The sequence below is a fragment of the Mesoplodon mirus genome (genome assembly GCF_964341445.2).
Source record: "Mesoplodon mirus genome assembly, chromosome: 10".
In the NCBI taxonomy this organism is placed as follows: domain Eukaryota; kingdom Metazoa; phylum Chordata; class Mammalia; order Artiodactyla; family Ziphiidae; genus Mesoplodon; species Mesoplodon mirus.
Window position 1 is genome coordinate 88,828,137 of NC_138986.1, and position 14,061 is coordinate 88,842,197.

General features: G+C 43.2%; 1 pseudogene across 1 annotated transcript; it reads left to right on the forward strand.

Moving 5' to 3' along the window:
• The first annotated feature begins 1,832 nt into the window (after positions 1-1,832).
• On the forward strand, positions 1,833-2,521 carry LOC309811122 (DNA-directed RNA polymerase II subunit RPB11-like; annotated as a pseudogene). Its single transcript has one exon. The product of its transcript is annotated as a DNA-directed RNA polymerase II subunit RPB11-like (transcript).
• The last annotated feature ends 11,540 nt before the right edge of the window (positions 2,522-14,061 follow it).

The window sequence follows — 14,061 nt, forward strand, 5'->3', positions numbered from 1 at the left end:
TGAACTGGGAAAAATATATGCAATTAGAATACTATCAGAAGACATAACAAATTGCTCTTCCTAATATACAAATGACTGCTAAAAGAAAAAGCAAGTTATAAACGAAAAAAAACAAAGAAAATAAACTATAAAGATTTTCTTCCTCACTAGTGAATCAGAAGTGCAAACTATACAAAAATCAGATGAAAATTTTACCTCATCACATAAGCCAAACAAACAAACAAGTAACATCATCCCACTATAGTGAAGTAAGCTGGCTACCCAGCTGCTGGGGGTGTGAATTGATTGAATAAATATAATAGACTTCAAGCGATTTCTGGTGAATAATGCTTACTAATAACATTAATGCTAGCTGTCTGGGCTTAAAACATTTTAGCAAAGTATCTTTCAGAACTATGTGTAGGGTAGAGTGAAATCATATTCACTATTAATGTTATATGTCCTTACAGAGAAAGACAAATATCACGTGATATCACTTATATGTGGAATCCACACACACACACAAAAATGATACAAGTGAACTTATCTAAAAATAGAAATAGACTCACAGATATAGAAAACAAACTTATGGTTACCAAAGGGGAAAGGGGGGAGGGATAATTTAAGCAGTTGGGATTAACACATACACACTACTATATATAGAAAATAGATAAATAACAAGGACCTACTGTATAGCACAGGGAACTACACTCAATATTTTTTAATAGCCTATAAGGGAAAAGAATCTGCAAAAGAATATATACATATGTGTGTGTGTGTGTACATATATACGTGAACGTATATAACTGAATCGCTGTTCTGTACATCTGAAACTAACTTGACATTGTAAATCAACTCTACTTCAATAAAATTAAGAAGAAAAGAAAAGCAATATAAAGTTATATGCCCTTATGTGTTTTAGAAAATGAGAATTGCTATTAACCAGCTGGGTAATTTGCCTTAGGCAGTAACCTTCAGTTTGCCTAGACGACCACTCTGGCAATGGACTAGGGGCAAAAGGGATAGGGCTGGCTTTGGGCCTAGGCTGCCCACGGCCTCATCCCTTCCCTGCTGCAGTGGCTGGGGATTCTGGTCCTGCTGATTGCACAGGCGGGGGAAGCTTCCCGATGGCATCAGACTGGATGTGATTGAAAAGGAAGCCTTTACTGGGTTACACTACTGCGATTTGTGGGTCAATATCTGGTCCTTGTGGTCTAGCCCAACCCAACTAAAACAACAATACAGATAGTATTCTTTAGGGACTATAGAACAAACATAGTCTCTCTATATAATATAGAGAGAACGTATATATAATTCTCTCTATATTATAAAATATATATGTATTTAAAACATATATATACGTTTACATACATATATATGTTTTATACATACATATACATATTTATGTTATATATGTTTTACGTACATATATATGTATATATAAAATATATATATTCAAATACAGTTGAATATAACTACATTTCTTTCTAAGTCTTCCATCTATCTTAAGGTCTCTCCCGTGACCAAAATTGTACAAGTAGTCTTCCACATATTCTTTTGTTTTTGTTTTTATATTTAGCTTTTACATTTTGCTCATATTAAAATTTCATTTAAAGCATTCAGACACATGTTACACAAACTAGCATCCTCGATTGGATGAACTATTTTGGATAATTTGGAAGCACTTTTGAGATCTTATATTACTTTCAGGTTGTTATGTAAATAGATCATCACTCACCTGTAATTACACTTGCTAACCGAGCACCAGGCTATGGTCCTGATTAAGATGCTTCAAGTCTACTTCTCGTGGTGGCGGCGGCAGCTGCAGCTTCTGAGGCTGCTAAGATGGTAAGATGAATGCCTCTCCCACCTTCTAGTCATTCTTGCTCTTCAAGGATGAGAAGAAGATCAGGCACCCGACGCCTGTTTGTTCACCTCCAACAAGGAAGACCACGTGCTAGGAAACATCATCAGATCGCAGCTGCTGAAGGCCCCCCAGGTGCTGTTTGCTGGCTACAAAGGCCCCCATGCCTTGCAGCACAAGACCCTCATCCATGTGCTAACCACACTGGATGCCAGCCTTCACCCATGCCATCACAGACCTCTTCTGTGAGCTCTCCCTGCTGGAAGAGCGCATCCGGCCGGCCATCAAAGACAAGCAAGAAGGAATTGAGTAGTGGGTTGCACCTGGCCCTTCTCCAGGCACCAGGGGGGCAAGAGCACTTCTTCCAGCCATGGGCCTCCTTGTAGAAATTCCAGTGAGCCCCTCACCCCTGACACCGATGTGTCCTGTACATAGAGTCTGTTTCCCCTTCCTAATAAAGTGTGGCAGGAAAAGACCCAGCTGCGGGCGGAGGCAGAGGTGACTTCACAGCAATGGACCGTCAGTTCAGCGGAGGTAGACAACCTGTTCCAAAACCACTCGGGGACCTCACTTCAAAGCGGCCTGGCCCGGAGACCCAGATTTCTGTCTGAGAGCATGGCAGGAACAAACTCATCTGGACAAGAACTGGGAACCTGCGGCTGCCAGGCAGTATCTGAAGCAGAGGGAAACTGAAAGCCCATGTGCTTCTAAGAGTCTCTGCTCTAGAAGCCTCAGCTGCCGGACCTGCTTGCCTCAGCATAGGGACACCTGATGGGGCCCACAAACAGCTCTCCCCAGGTTTCTCTTCCATAGTGGAGTTTAATAAAAATAGTCACCAATAAAAAGCAATCAATCAATCAACTTCTCATACCGGTTCTGAACGTCCTGTCCTGACTAGCACCCCATTCTTTGGAATTCTTACCCCATTTCATGGTTCCATGTTCTTCTGCTTTCTCCCTCTCTCTCCTGGGGTGTGGTCCTCAGCCTTGCTTTCCCCACTGTCACTTTTGGACCCATGGAGCACCGTTCCCAAACTGTGATCCATGGATGATTCAGCTTCTCCTTTCAGGCTCCAGCCTTGGACCCAGGGGCCTTGTGCCTTTGAATGCCTTACTTGGTCATTCAACCCCAAAACCTCAGCAGTGGGGTAGGGGAGAAGGTCAACACCCTTAGGTGGTGATGGCAATAGAGTAGGAAAGCCATCATCAGAACTTCTCTCTCTCAAACTCAAGGTTAATAATCCAACATCAAAAACCATTGTGAAATTCTATGAATACTTGGATTATTAAGCAATTTCCACACTTAGATTTTTCATGGGTCCTGAATTTCCAAGTGAACAAAGCTTGGAAAATTCTTGTTAATAAGTTCATTATTAACAAGTAGGTAACTTTTAACATAACACACCTAGTTTTACAGACCTGGTTATAGGGCCTGGAAGCTGTTAGCTGATACTCTGAGATACTGCAGGAAATCATTACTTCATAGAGGTAGTTTTTTTTCTAGAGAGCTAGGATTAATTATATTTCAATAATTTGTCTTTATGAAGATACCATGGTAGTAATTTTTCCTTAGTGAAAATAAGCTGAATCTGGACAGAAATAAATCCTAAATTTTCATCAACTAAAGAATAGTTATATAAATTACTTTTTTATTTGTGTAATGTAATCTCATGCAACTATTAAAATAAAAACTAGAAAGACAAGGTTGGAGCATAGAAGATTAGCATGAAATAATGTTATGAGAAAGAGAAGAACATGGTGCTTCCTTTAAGGTTAAAAATCCCACCCATGTCCCCTGAGTAGGGAATTCAGTGGTATAGCTGTTCTGAATTAAGGTTGATCAATGAATATTCTTCAAGTTTGGATGGATTTTCAAAGGTGGGTGCTGATGAGGACTTCATTTCCATGAGAACTTGAGCAGCTTTCCCAGAGAGGAAATAGTTGAACACAGGTCTTCATGGTTGATCCCAATCCCCAAGCCTCACACTAAATATGGAGAAGGGGAGGTGGAGGGGTTGCAGTTGCCATTGGGAAGTTTACCAGACAAACATGAGAGTCGTGATACACAAGCTTTGTGTAGAGACACTGATGAAAATTCAGGAAGGAGGGGATGGAGGTGGAAGGGCAAGGGCTGGGGTGATGGTGGGCTCTATTCTGAGCACAATATTTAACAACTACCATTTGGTGTTTTCTTCAAACACAACTTCTTCTATAGCCTTTTTTCTCCCGCTCCCAAGCACTCGCACCAAATTTGGACTAAAACTGAAAACTAAAATGAGTCAAAGAATGAGCTGAACAATGTGTGTGTGTGTGTGTGTGTGTGTGTGTAGGAGTGTGATATAAAGAAGGTAAAAATTTCCTATTCTGTGTGGGGAGTTTTAATCATGTCAAGAGAAGGACCATTTTTCCTATTCAGAGCAACGATGGTTTGTGTAGAAGTGAGGCCAGAATCACACCCATCACAGGGACTCCAGCTGTGGCCAGCGCAGATGGGATTAGTGGAGAGAGAGGAGTATGATGGCTGTTTGGAAACATGTGGCTCCTGAACTAAATGGGACAAAATTCATCTCTCCACAGCATCTTCAGGGTGTATACTCCCGCTGTGAGGTCTGGGGAAACAGGAGTCATATCACCACATAAAATGTGCATAGAAGAAGATGTTGAATAGACTTTTCTCAAAGCCCTGGAACCAGGGACAACACTTTGAAATTGGAGGCTGTGTACTTCATTTATGAAAACCTTGGGCTTTAGAGCAAGAGAGCCTGGGTTTGCATCCTCGTTGCCTCACCTCCTGGTATATAACCTTCAGTGGATTCTGTTAACTTTGTGCTTTAATTTCTTCATCTGTGAAATGTGGTTGGTGTGAGGATTAAATGAGCTAATACCTATAAGAGAATCAGCAGTTTCTGGCCCATAGAGTTCAGCTATGAGGATGGTGATAATGACTACAATGATGATAAAGATTAAGGCTCAAAGCTGAGTAAAAGGAAGCCAGCTCATGATCCATATTTTAAAGAAAATCCTCAACGATGGGATCAAGGTATCTCTAGACCTCATTTACGGGTGGCAGAACTGGCTGTGTCAGCTCCAGTGAACACCTCAAAATTCTTTGCCTTCTCTCACAGACACATTCGATGTTAGGCTGGGTAGTTTGGGGTACTGTAACAGGATGTGGGGTCGGCATCACACACGAAATCTATGTGAGTGCTCTTGGTCAGAGGGTGGCTTTCCTCTGTGCAGATGTTTAGGAACCAAAGCTCCTTGCATGCTGTGCTCTGACCATCTCTCCAGACATAACAGTCCTCTGCACTGAACTGACAGAATGAGGAAGAGAAAGCAAGGAACCACCAGCATCTTTTTTTTTTTTTTAACATCTTTATTGGACTATAACTGCTTTACAATGGTGTGTGAGTTTCTGCTTTATAACAAAGTGAATCAGCTATACATATACATATATCCCCATATCTCCTCCCTCTTGCATCTCCCTCCCACCCTCCCTATCCTACCCCTCTAGGAGGTCACAAAGCACCAAGCTGATCTCCCTGTGCTATGCAGCTGATTCCCACTAGCTATCTACCTTATGTTTGGTAGTGTATATATGTCCATGCCACTCTCTCACTTTGTCACAGCTTACCCTTCCCCCTCCCCGTGTCCTCAAGTCCATTCTCTACTAAGTCTGCGAGCCGAGACCTGGAGGTGACACATGACCTCCACTGTCTTTCCACTGAGGTCAGTGGAAAGGGGTCAGATCGAGTCCCATAAATCCCACCTACATGTCTGTGTCTCCCTCTGGGTCATGGTCTCCTTGAGACATGAGAGGGGGAGCAGCATTTTCACAGACAGCGAGTTCTCCTTTCAAGAAGGACAGAGGGACAGAGGTTGAACTGCAAGAAGGGGACCCCAAGCACCTCATTCTTGTCTAAACGCTTATTGAGCTGCAAAGCTGGCAGCGCCATTCTGGCATGACCTCTGGGACAGAAGGTGAGGGGATCTTAGGAGATGTAGATGTGTGTTTTCCAAAGTTAGGGGGCCAGATGTGAGCATGGAGCCTACAGCTACTTCTCACCTGTGGTTTCATCAGGCAAAAGTCCCACCAGAGCAGCGTGTGGCAACCCTGGTTTTGGATATGCCGGAAGAAAATGGAGACGGGCTCCCGATCCATCAGAGGACCCACAAAGGACCCTGAGGCTCTGCAAGGATGTACGTATAGTCAGAGAAGATACGCAGGTCTTCAGGCAGCAGTCTGAGGAGGATGAAAGGATGCCCCGCTCCAAGAGGTGTTTGGAGACAGCGGTCCTTGGATGTGGTTGCCCCTCCCTGAAGGGATCCTCAGTCAAGGAGAAGCTGAACAGCCCCTGAAAAATCACACACAACCTCTACTCAGAGGCCATTGTATTGGTGGAGACCCCAAGGAGTCCATTGGATGGTTATCTTCTCCCATCAACAGGCAGCCAGCTGTGCCAGACCCCTCCCACTTTTCTATTTCTTCTTCCTACATGACGGCTCATAGGAAGAGGATGGGAGGAGGAAAAGAGCAGACCATGCCTCTTAGGAACCAGGGGTCACACAGGTTAAAGATCAAGGCTGAACTTCGGGGAAGGAAACATATGAGAGCAGAGCTTAAAATGAGAAGGATTGAATGATACTCTTCTAATATCTGAAAGGGACCAGGAAGCTACGGGATCTTCCAGAGATAAGAAGGGACTGAAAAAGAAATCCCCACAGTTTATGGTTAAATACAGCGATAGGAAAAAAGGACAACCAAAACCTCCAACATGCCATGTCCCTCTCAAGAACAGCCTGCTGGGTGAACCGGTTTCCTAAACACAAATGTGTAAAAGCTGCAGGGGGAAGAAGACACCACTTGCCTTTTAGAATCTGTTTGCATTGATTGACTCTTACTGTTTGCCTCATCAGTTGACTGGTCTCTGCCAACACGAATTTACACTGGGGAGGAGGTGGGCTGTGTGCCCCTTAATCTTTGTGCTTTGCAGAGTCCAAGTGGTCTTGTTGTGGGCAAAGAGGGGAGGCGGGAGAGGGCGGAAGAGACTACTGTTCTCCATCCGGGTGGCATTAAGAGCCTTGGGGCTGGTATGATCGACAGAAAACTGCCCTTTGGACCAGCAGGACCCAGGGAGAATCTTGGGAATCTAAATATTTAAGGGGAACTTTTTAGGGCCCAGGATCTCCTGCATGAGCAGGTGAAGGCTTAGAGAGAATGAAAATCAATTTAATGGTTTAAATGCTGTCGTTTCTTAGCTGTAAACTGGGGAGACAGGAAGATGTGCGGGTTTCAAGGATGAATAATTAAGAGGAATATGTATTCATTCATCAGTTTTTTATTCAAAAACATGTAGTGAATACCTACTATGTGCCACGCTCTACACTAGATGCCGGGCATGCAATAGAGGGTAAAGCATCTAAGCTCTGCTGGGCTAAATCTGTGAAAGCAAACACAGAGAGCTTTAAATGGGCACTGGATCTGGTCTGAGGGTGGAAGAGAACGGATGGAGTGCCAGTATGTGAGGATAATGGGAGACAGGGTTCTTCATGTTTAGGAATTCCTATAATGTTGTTTTAATACTCCCTTCAGAACAAATAATAATCATGAAGGAAATGAAAATCTTGGCATGGTGAACCAAATGGAGAACTGCTTTCGTGTTTTTCATTAGAGTCCAAGTAAATTAAAAGTCGTTTAATGCTGACAAAGGGTCTCCATCACCTCCTTTCGACTTTCCCTGCTGAATCCAGAGAGCGTCTTCCGTTTGTCCATTTCCCCTCCATTCCATTCATGCTGGGACCTGCCACATCCGGCTCATTCCCCTGTGAAGCAAGTCATGACAAGGCTTTCCTCTGCTGTAATTTCAGAATCCTTAAGTAGTTTCAGAGGAAGCCTATTTAACAAAGTAATAGATCACCCTTCCTTGTTATATCCTGAAAACGTAGGACAAGAGAGCTGTTGTTATCTGAGGATCTCAAAACCAGGAGTGCTTTGAAAGGAAATGATGTCTCGTGATTCTCAAGTAAAGCCTGAGAAAGTACATTTAGACGCCCAGGTGGGTGAAGCGGGGAGCAGGCGCCCAGGTGGGTTATGGGAGAAGCTGAACAGTCTCTGATATAGGAATTCAAGCTAAGCATGAATTAGAGCATCCCCAGCTCACACCTATTACACACACACACACACACACACACACACAGAGGGATCCAAGACGTATAGGTACTAAAAAAGATTGCACACTTCTAACTAGCCTGTGGACGAGTATAGGCTAAAAATGTAAACTTAATAAATGTAGACCTTCATAGAAACACTTAAGTGGCTAGTGACATAACATCTTTCTGTAGTAGAAAATAAGGGATTTCTGTAGTTTCAAGGTCATACCAGGAGCATCCACCCTCAAAGAGGTGTATGGGATTCTCCAAGCTTCAAGGTGAAGGTAGCAGTCTAATCACAGGGACAGAAGACAGAAGGGTTCAGGTCACACTGTGGCATTCTCATGGACTTGCGTGTGTACTCGAATTGAGGAAGCTCTCAGAGATGTGAGTAACCTGGGCTGACTTCTGCCCAATGCAGGGGGTGGGGGAGTCCCTCACAGTGGCCCTCACTGGGCAAGTGGAACTTTTGACCATGATCTCAAAGCGAGGAGCGAAGACGTGAAAGAAGCACAGACGGGGAAGGAACACTGACAGGCTCCCTCCCTCCATGGGAGACTGGATAAAACGAATAATGCATAGCTCTGATAATGCCTTCGCTGATCATAAAACGAGTATTTGGCTGACTATAGATACTTTTTCCCCCTGAATTGGTTCTTGGGCTAAATATAATTATGTCCTCTTTTCTAAGGTTCCATTTAACAACCTAAAATCAAGTAATTATAGAAAAGAGCTAAATATTTGATACCAAAGTTACTGTGGTTGATAGGGAGAGAGCTAATTAAAACATAAAAAATCTTTTATAAAAGCCAACAGGTAAGAATTGAGATGTAAGGTTAAAAAAAATAAATAAAGGGCTTCCCTGGTGGCGCAGTGGTTGAGAGTCCGCCTGCCGATGCAGGGGACGCGGGTTCGTGCCCCGGTCTGGGAGGATCCCACATGCCGCGGAGCGGCTGGGCCCGTGAGCCATGGCCGCTGGGCCTGCGCGTCCGGAGCCTGTGCTCCGCAGGGGGAGAGGCCACAGCAGTGAGAGGCCCGCCTACCGCAAAAAAAAAAAAAAAAAAAAAAAAAAATACAAATAAAAAAAGCCAATAGAAATACTCATGAATATGCACAAAAATTGACCTCCATAGAACTTATTGCAATGTTTAAAATATAAAAACGTTTCCATTACTTCTTCCATCTAATGTGGTGTCAGGGCCATTTTTGGTCTTAACCTTAAGTACTTTTGTAGCACATACATTTCAAACCTGGTCCACAGTGACAAGTATGGGCTTGGTGTAGGGGATGTGAAAGCGCGTGGAAACTTGCCAGGACATTTCTGTTAATTAGGTTCTTCAGTGGTTTGTTAGAAACTGTTGGAATCTTGGGAAGGAAGGTAAAGATTGACAGGTGGAAACCCAAAATATTGGCAAAGTTAAAGCTTGTACATTATGAGAGAGAAATGGTCCCATTAACTGTCCCTCAGAGAGACTTACCCACCCTCTTTGCAATGCTGAAGCCAGGTGGGTCTCCCAGCTGTGAGACCCGCCAGGTAGGATGGAAGCATCAAGGGACCTCTCTCCCATAGTCTGTGGGACTGAGCTCTGCCTGCCAAATTTATTTTAAATTCCCAACCTGATAAATTACTCTCCTTCCCCCTGGGGGAAAAGGGAGTGAAGGAAAGGGAAGAGGGCAGGAGGGTTTAGGGAAAACCCTCTTCACTGAAACCAGAACAGCTGAGAAAATGTGTTTCCCTCTCACGGCAATGACTCCTTAATCCCTCGGATTTTTTCATTCTACACTCTTGATGGCTGCAGTGTGTGGTTCAAGGTGGCTTTGAGGGATTAAGCATCAAACACTTAGGCCGTGTAATGCGGTGCAATTGGTAGCATTGTTTCGTATGGCTTTGAATCCCAATGTTTTCTTTCGGGTCCTAGGCTCAGAGCTGTGCTAATGTGCTTGGACGTGTTAAGCTTATTACAAACTGACTAGCTGATAAGAATGCTGGCAAATAAGCCACTAAGACCTTCATACTTGACTTTAAATGGTTCAGTTCCACAACCAAATCAATGACACTTGGTCTTGCCCTACAGATGTTTGTTCAGCTATATCAGTTACAACATCCTTCAGAATTTTACATCCTAGATTTTATTCTAAACACAAATGGAAGACGTTTCTGAGTTCTTAGAAGCATGGGAAATGTGGTATTCTTATAAGATGCAAACATTAAAATTCCTTCAGGCATTTCTCTTTCTGTCACAATATAAACCAAAACCAATGTGTATATACACACGCATACATACAAGCATGCACACACACAAACACACAGGCTGGTAATTGTATTGTCTACTATGAGGATTGAACGGGTTATGAATACTTCAAATTGAAGCTGTTTTTGGTAAGAAAAGCAATCAGAGAGAGATCAAAAAGTTAAACATATCTCCATGCCAAATCAACAAATTGTTTTCTTTAATAAAACCTACAAGTCTTAGTTTTCAAAATGGTATTGAGGAAACAAACATGACTGCAGTGCCAATATGGTCGGTGTTACTGCCTCGCTTCCCGCTGACTTCTGGTCAACAATTTAAAAACAAAAGCAGTGAGGACTTTCATGAAATCCTGTGGCCTAGGAGTCTTAGCATTTAGTGATTTGGTGGCTGCTAGAAAATGCCTTACAATTTTAAGGGGCACGTTTGTTCTTGGCGGACATCTGTGAGTATATGCAGGGAATTTCTGAATAAAAGTGTGCACTTATAGGACACACAATACTGTGTATCAAGGCTGACCTGTAGTTATGCCTGTTTCCCCTTCATTTCGAGAAAGGTACAAGGGTGCCCTCTTGGGCCCTGGTGCAAAAGCTTTCCTCACACTTTCTTGAACCCTCCAGGCCCTCAAGTCAGGAACCACAGAGGCCAAAGACAAGGTTTTAGCAGCTGAACCAGGGCCTGAGTAGTGATAGCAGCTGCAGAATAGAAGTCATGTTTGTGAGTAATGGCCAATCTCACCTCCAATGGTCCTCAGGCCCTTTCTAACTGTGTGTGCCCCATTCCCATACCAGCCGGCCCTACCTCCTCCGTCAGAAGAACTTCTTCAGAGACAGCATGCTTATACTTTGGCTTTTTTGGCAATAATAATAGTGTTCCTTAGCTAAACCACACAATACTGGTTCTTAAAGTGCCTCCAAATTAACATGTCATTGTGGCTTTAGCCATAAAAACTGTAGAATCTGAGGGTTGGGAGACCATTATAGATGATGTAATTTAACCTATTTGTTGTATCACAGAGGGAATAGAGGTTGGGACCAATGTAACATAATTAAAAAACCACAAGAGTTGAATGTAGGGCCGGTTTCCTGAACTCCAGCTGAATTGTTTCTATTACCTACTGTTTACGACAAATACATGAATGTGTCAGCATAGATATTATTTCTAGTTCATAGATAAAGCTATTAAAGATGATGGAGGTTAGGTGATTTATCCAAGGTCACATGACCAAGTAGGGACAGAGTTGGAAGGAACCCAGCACCTTATCTTCCAGTTAGGATTTTTGTTTTACACACCCACGTGCATGGGCCCAAACTCAGAAACTGAGACACAAGTCTGCCCTCCTCAGTTTCTCTACTGCTAATCAGACATTCGTTGGGTATCAGGTGCTTTCCTAGTCACAGGGATGCTGTTGAATGGGACAGAGTCCGTGACATCCAGGTTGTGGCAGCCATTCTCCAGATGAACCTCCAGTGACTTTTGCCTCCTGGTATTCAGGCCCTTGTCCAGTTCTCACACGGGATAGGGGTGACCTGTGTAATCATAGGATATTGCCGGACCACTGTGTGTTACCTCTCAGTCTAAGTCCTAAGACACACTGTGGTTTCTGGCTCGCTCTCTCTTGGATCATTTGCGCTCAGACAGCCCATCTGCCATACTGTATAGACACCCCAGCAGCCCTAGGGAGGAATCCATACAGGAACTGGAACCTCCTCCTGGTAGCCAGCAAAAACCTGCCAGTCATGTGTGTCAGCTGCCTTGAAATCAGTTTTTCTAGCCTGAGTCAGGCCTTCAGAGGACTGCAGCCTGGCTGACATCCAACTGCAACCTCACGTGAGACTTGGAGCCACCCAGTGAAGCCATCCCCAAATTCCTAACTCATAAAAATGGTGTGAGATATAAAATGTTTGTCACTGTTTTAAATGTGCTAAGTTTGGGGTAATTTATCATGCAGCAATTGGTAACACATAGAGGGAGTGATCAAATAAACACATACATGAATACATTGAATAATTTCAAGTATAGTGTTGGAAGAGATAAATAGGACGGTCTGATAGAGGGATGGTGGAGGAACTGCTTTGCTTTTGTCTTACTTGAGCTGAGACATCACTGTTCATGAAGACGCCACCATGGAGAGGTCTGGAGCAGGGAAGAAACCCCCAAACAAGCTGCAGTAGGAGCAAAGACCCTGAGCCAGGAAAAAGCTGAGCACGTTTGAAGCACAGAAGGAAAGCCAATTTGGCTAGAGTCCCATGAATTAGGGAGAAGGTTGAGGAAGATGAAGTAAGAGAGACAAGCAGGGCCAAGCCACCAAAAACCTTGAAGGTCATGGGAAGTCCTGGAAGATTTGTAAACGGAGGAGACCGGGGATCTGATTCACTCTTTAGAAAGATCTCTGGCTGCTGTGTGGACACTAGGTGGTGACAAGGTGGGGATGCACCCAATTAGAGGCTGAGGCAGTTGTGCTGGAGAGAGTCGCCACTTGAACTAGGGTGGTAATGGTGGAAGTGGATGCATTTGGGGTACATTCTGAAGGCAGGCTGGCAAGACTTGCTTGTGGGTTGGGTTTGGAGTGTGAAGGAAATTGGAGCCAAGGACAACCCAGAGCTGTGAGACCCGTGGTTGAGAAACCACCCTTGGCTTCAATTTTTTATCTGAAAAAAAAAAAAGAAAGAAAGAAAAGACAAAATAATAACTGAATCTATCCTTGTGAAATGACACGCTCTATAGGGAATTTCTTTAAAAAGTATTCAGCACTCTGTAGCTTTAAGAGTCTAATGCCCTCACTCAAGTTCATAAGAGCTTTTCTCCTGGAGAAAGACAGCAGATGCTGGCACACACCAGGCTGGTGGTGTGAACTTGTGATTCGGGAGGGGTCCCTGCTAAGAGCTGCAAAGGACATTGTCCGTGGGGGAGTAGACTAGGGGAGACTGAGTCTATCCAGGGTCCTTAAAGGAGGAACTGATTTTCAGAGAGAGAAGTTTCTTTCCTTCAGAGAAAGAAATTTGCTTAGGGTTACAGTTATGGAGGAGCTCTTTTCTCTTAAATGTTTGTGTTTTCTGAGGACTTTAAGATTTTCTGGGCATCAGTTATAGTGACTACTTCATGAAGACAACAGTAAAAAGCAGCTTATTTCTCAATTGTTATTCTTCCCACCTAGGAAATTTGGTTCTTGTAAACAGTAAAATCAAAAGGCAGTTTTCACTCTTATACAATCAAGCCCTGTGCTTAGGAATTAAGTACCTATTTTTAATGCCAGCATGTATTTCTAAGAATAACATCGCGATTCAAAAATGATAAGGCACACAAATATGTGGACTGTTTATGTTTGGAAAACTAATAAAGAATTCTCTTACACTTGATCCCTCAAGGCAAAGACCATCGTGGGTCACTGGGGCTGTATTATGTTTCAGTCCTGTGATTCACTCCGTGTCAGCTGTTCTCAGCTCATTCACACACACAGATCCCAGCTACTTAATACACAGTTAAGCACATGTTCTAAAACAAGATAAAAATTCATCCAAACACCGAACAGATGTGAGTAAAAAGAAGAGGGGAATTTAAAAATATTTCTGTTGCTATCAGCAATTATTTTGTCTCCTGAATGGCATTTGGCTATTGGTGTAGAATGTGAATAAGGCTGGTGTGGTTACTGTGGAAGCTGAAACAATGGCAGGTTTCCCATTTTCAGTCCCTGAGATTGTTTACTGAAAGTTCCTTATGCTTTTCAAACTATATTTTAAAGAAAGTATCAAATTCAAGTAGAGTAGTTTACATAGATCAGGAAATGATTCTGTTGTACACCTTCTTGTAGTTATAGCCA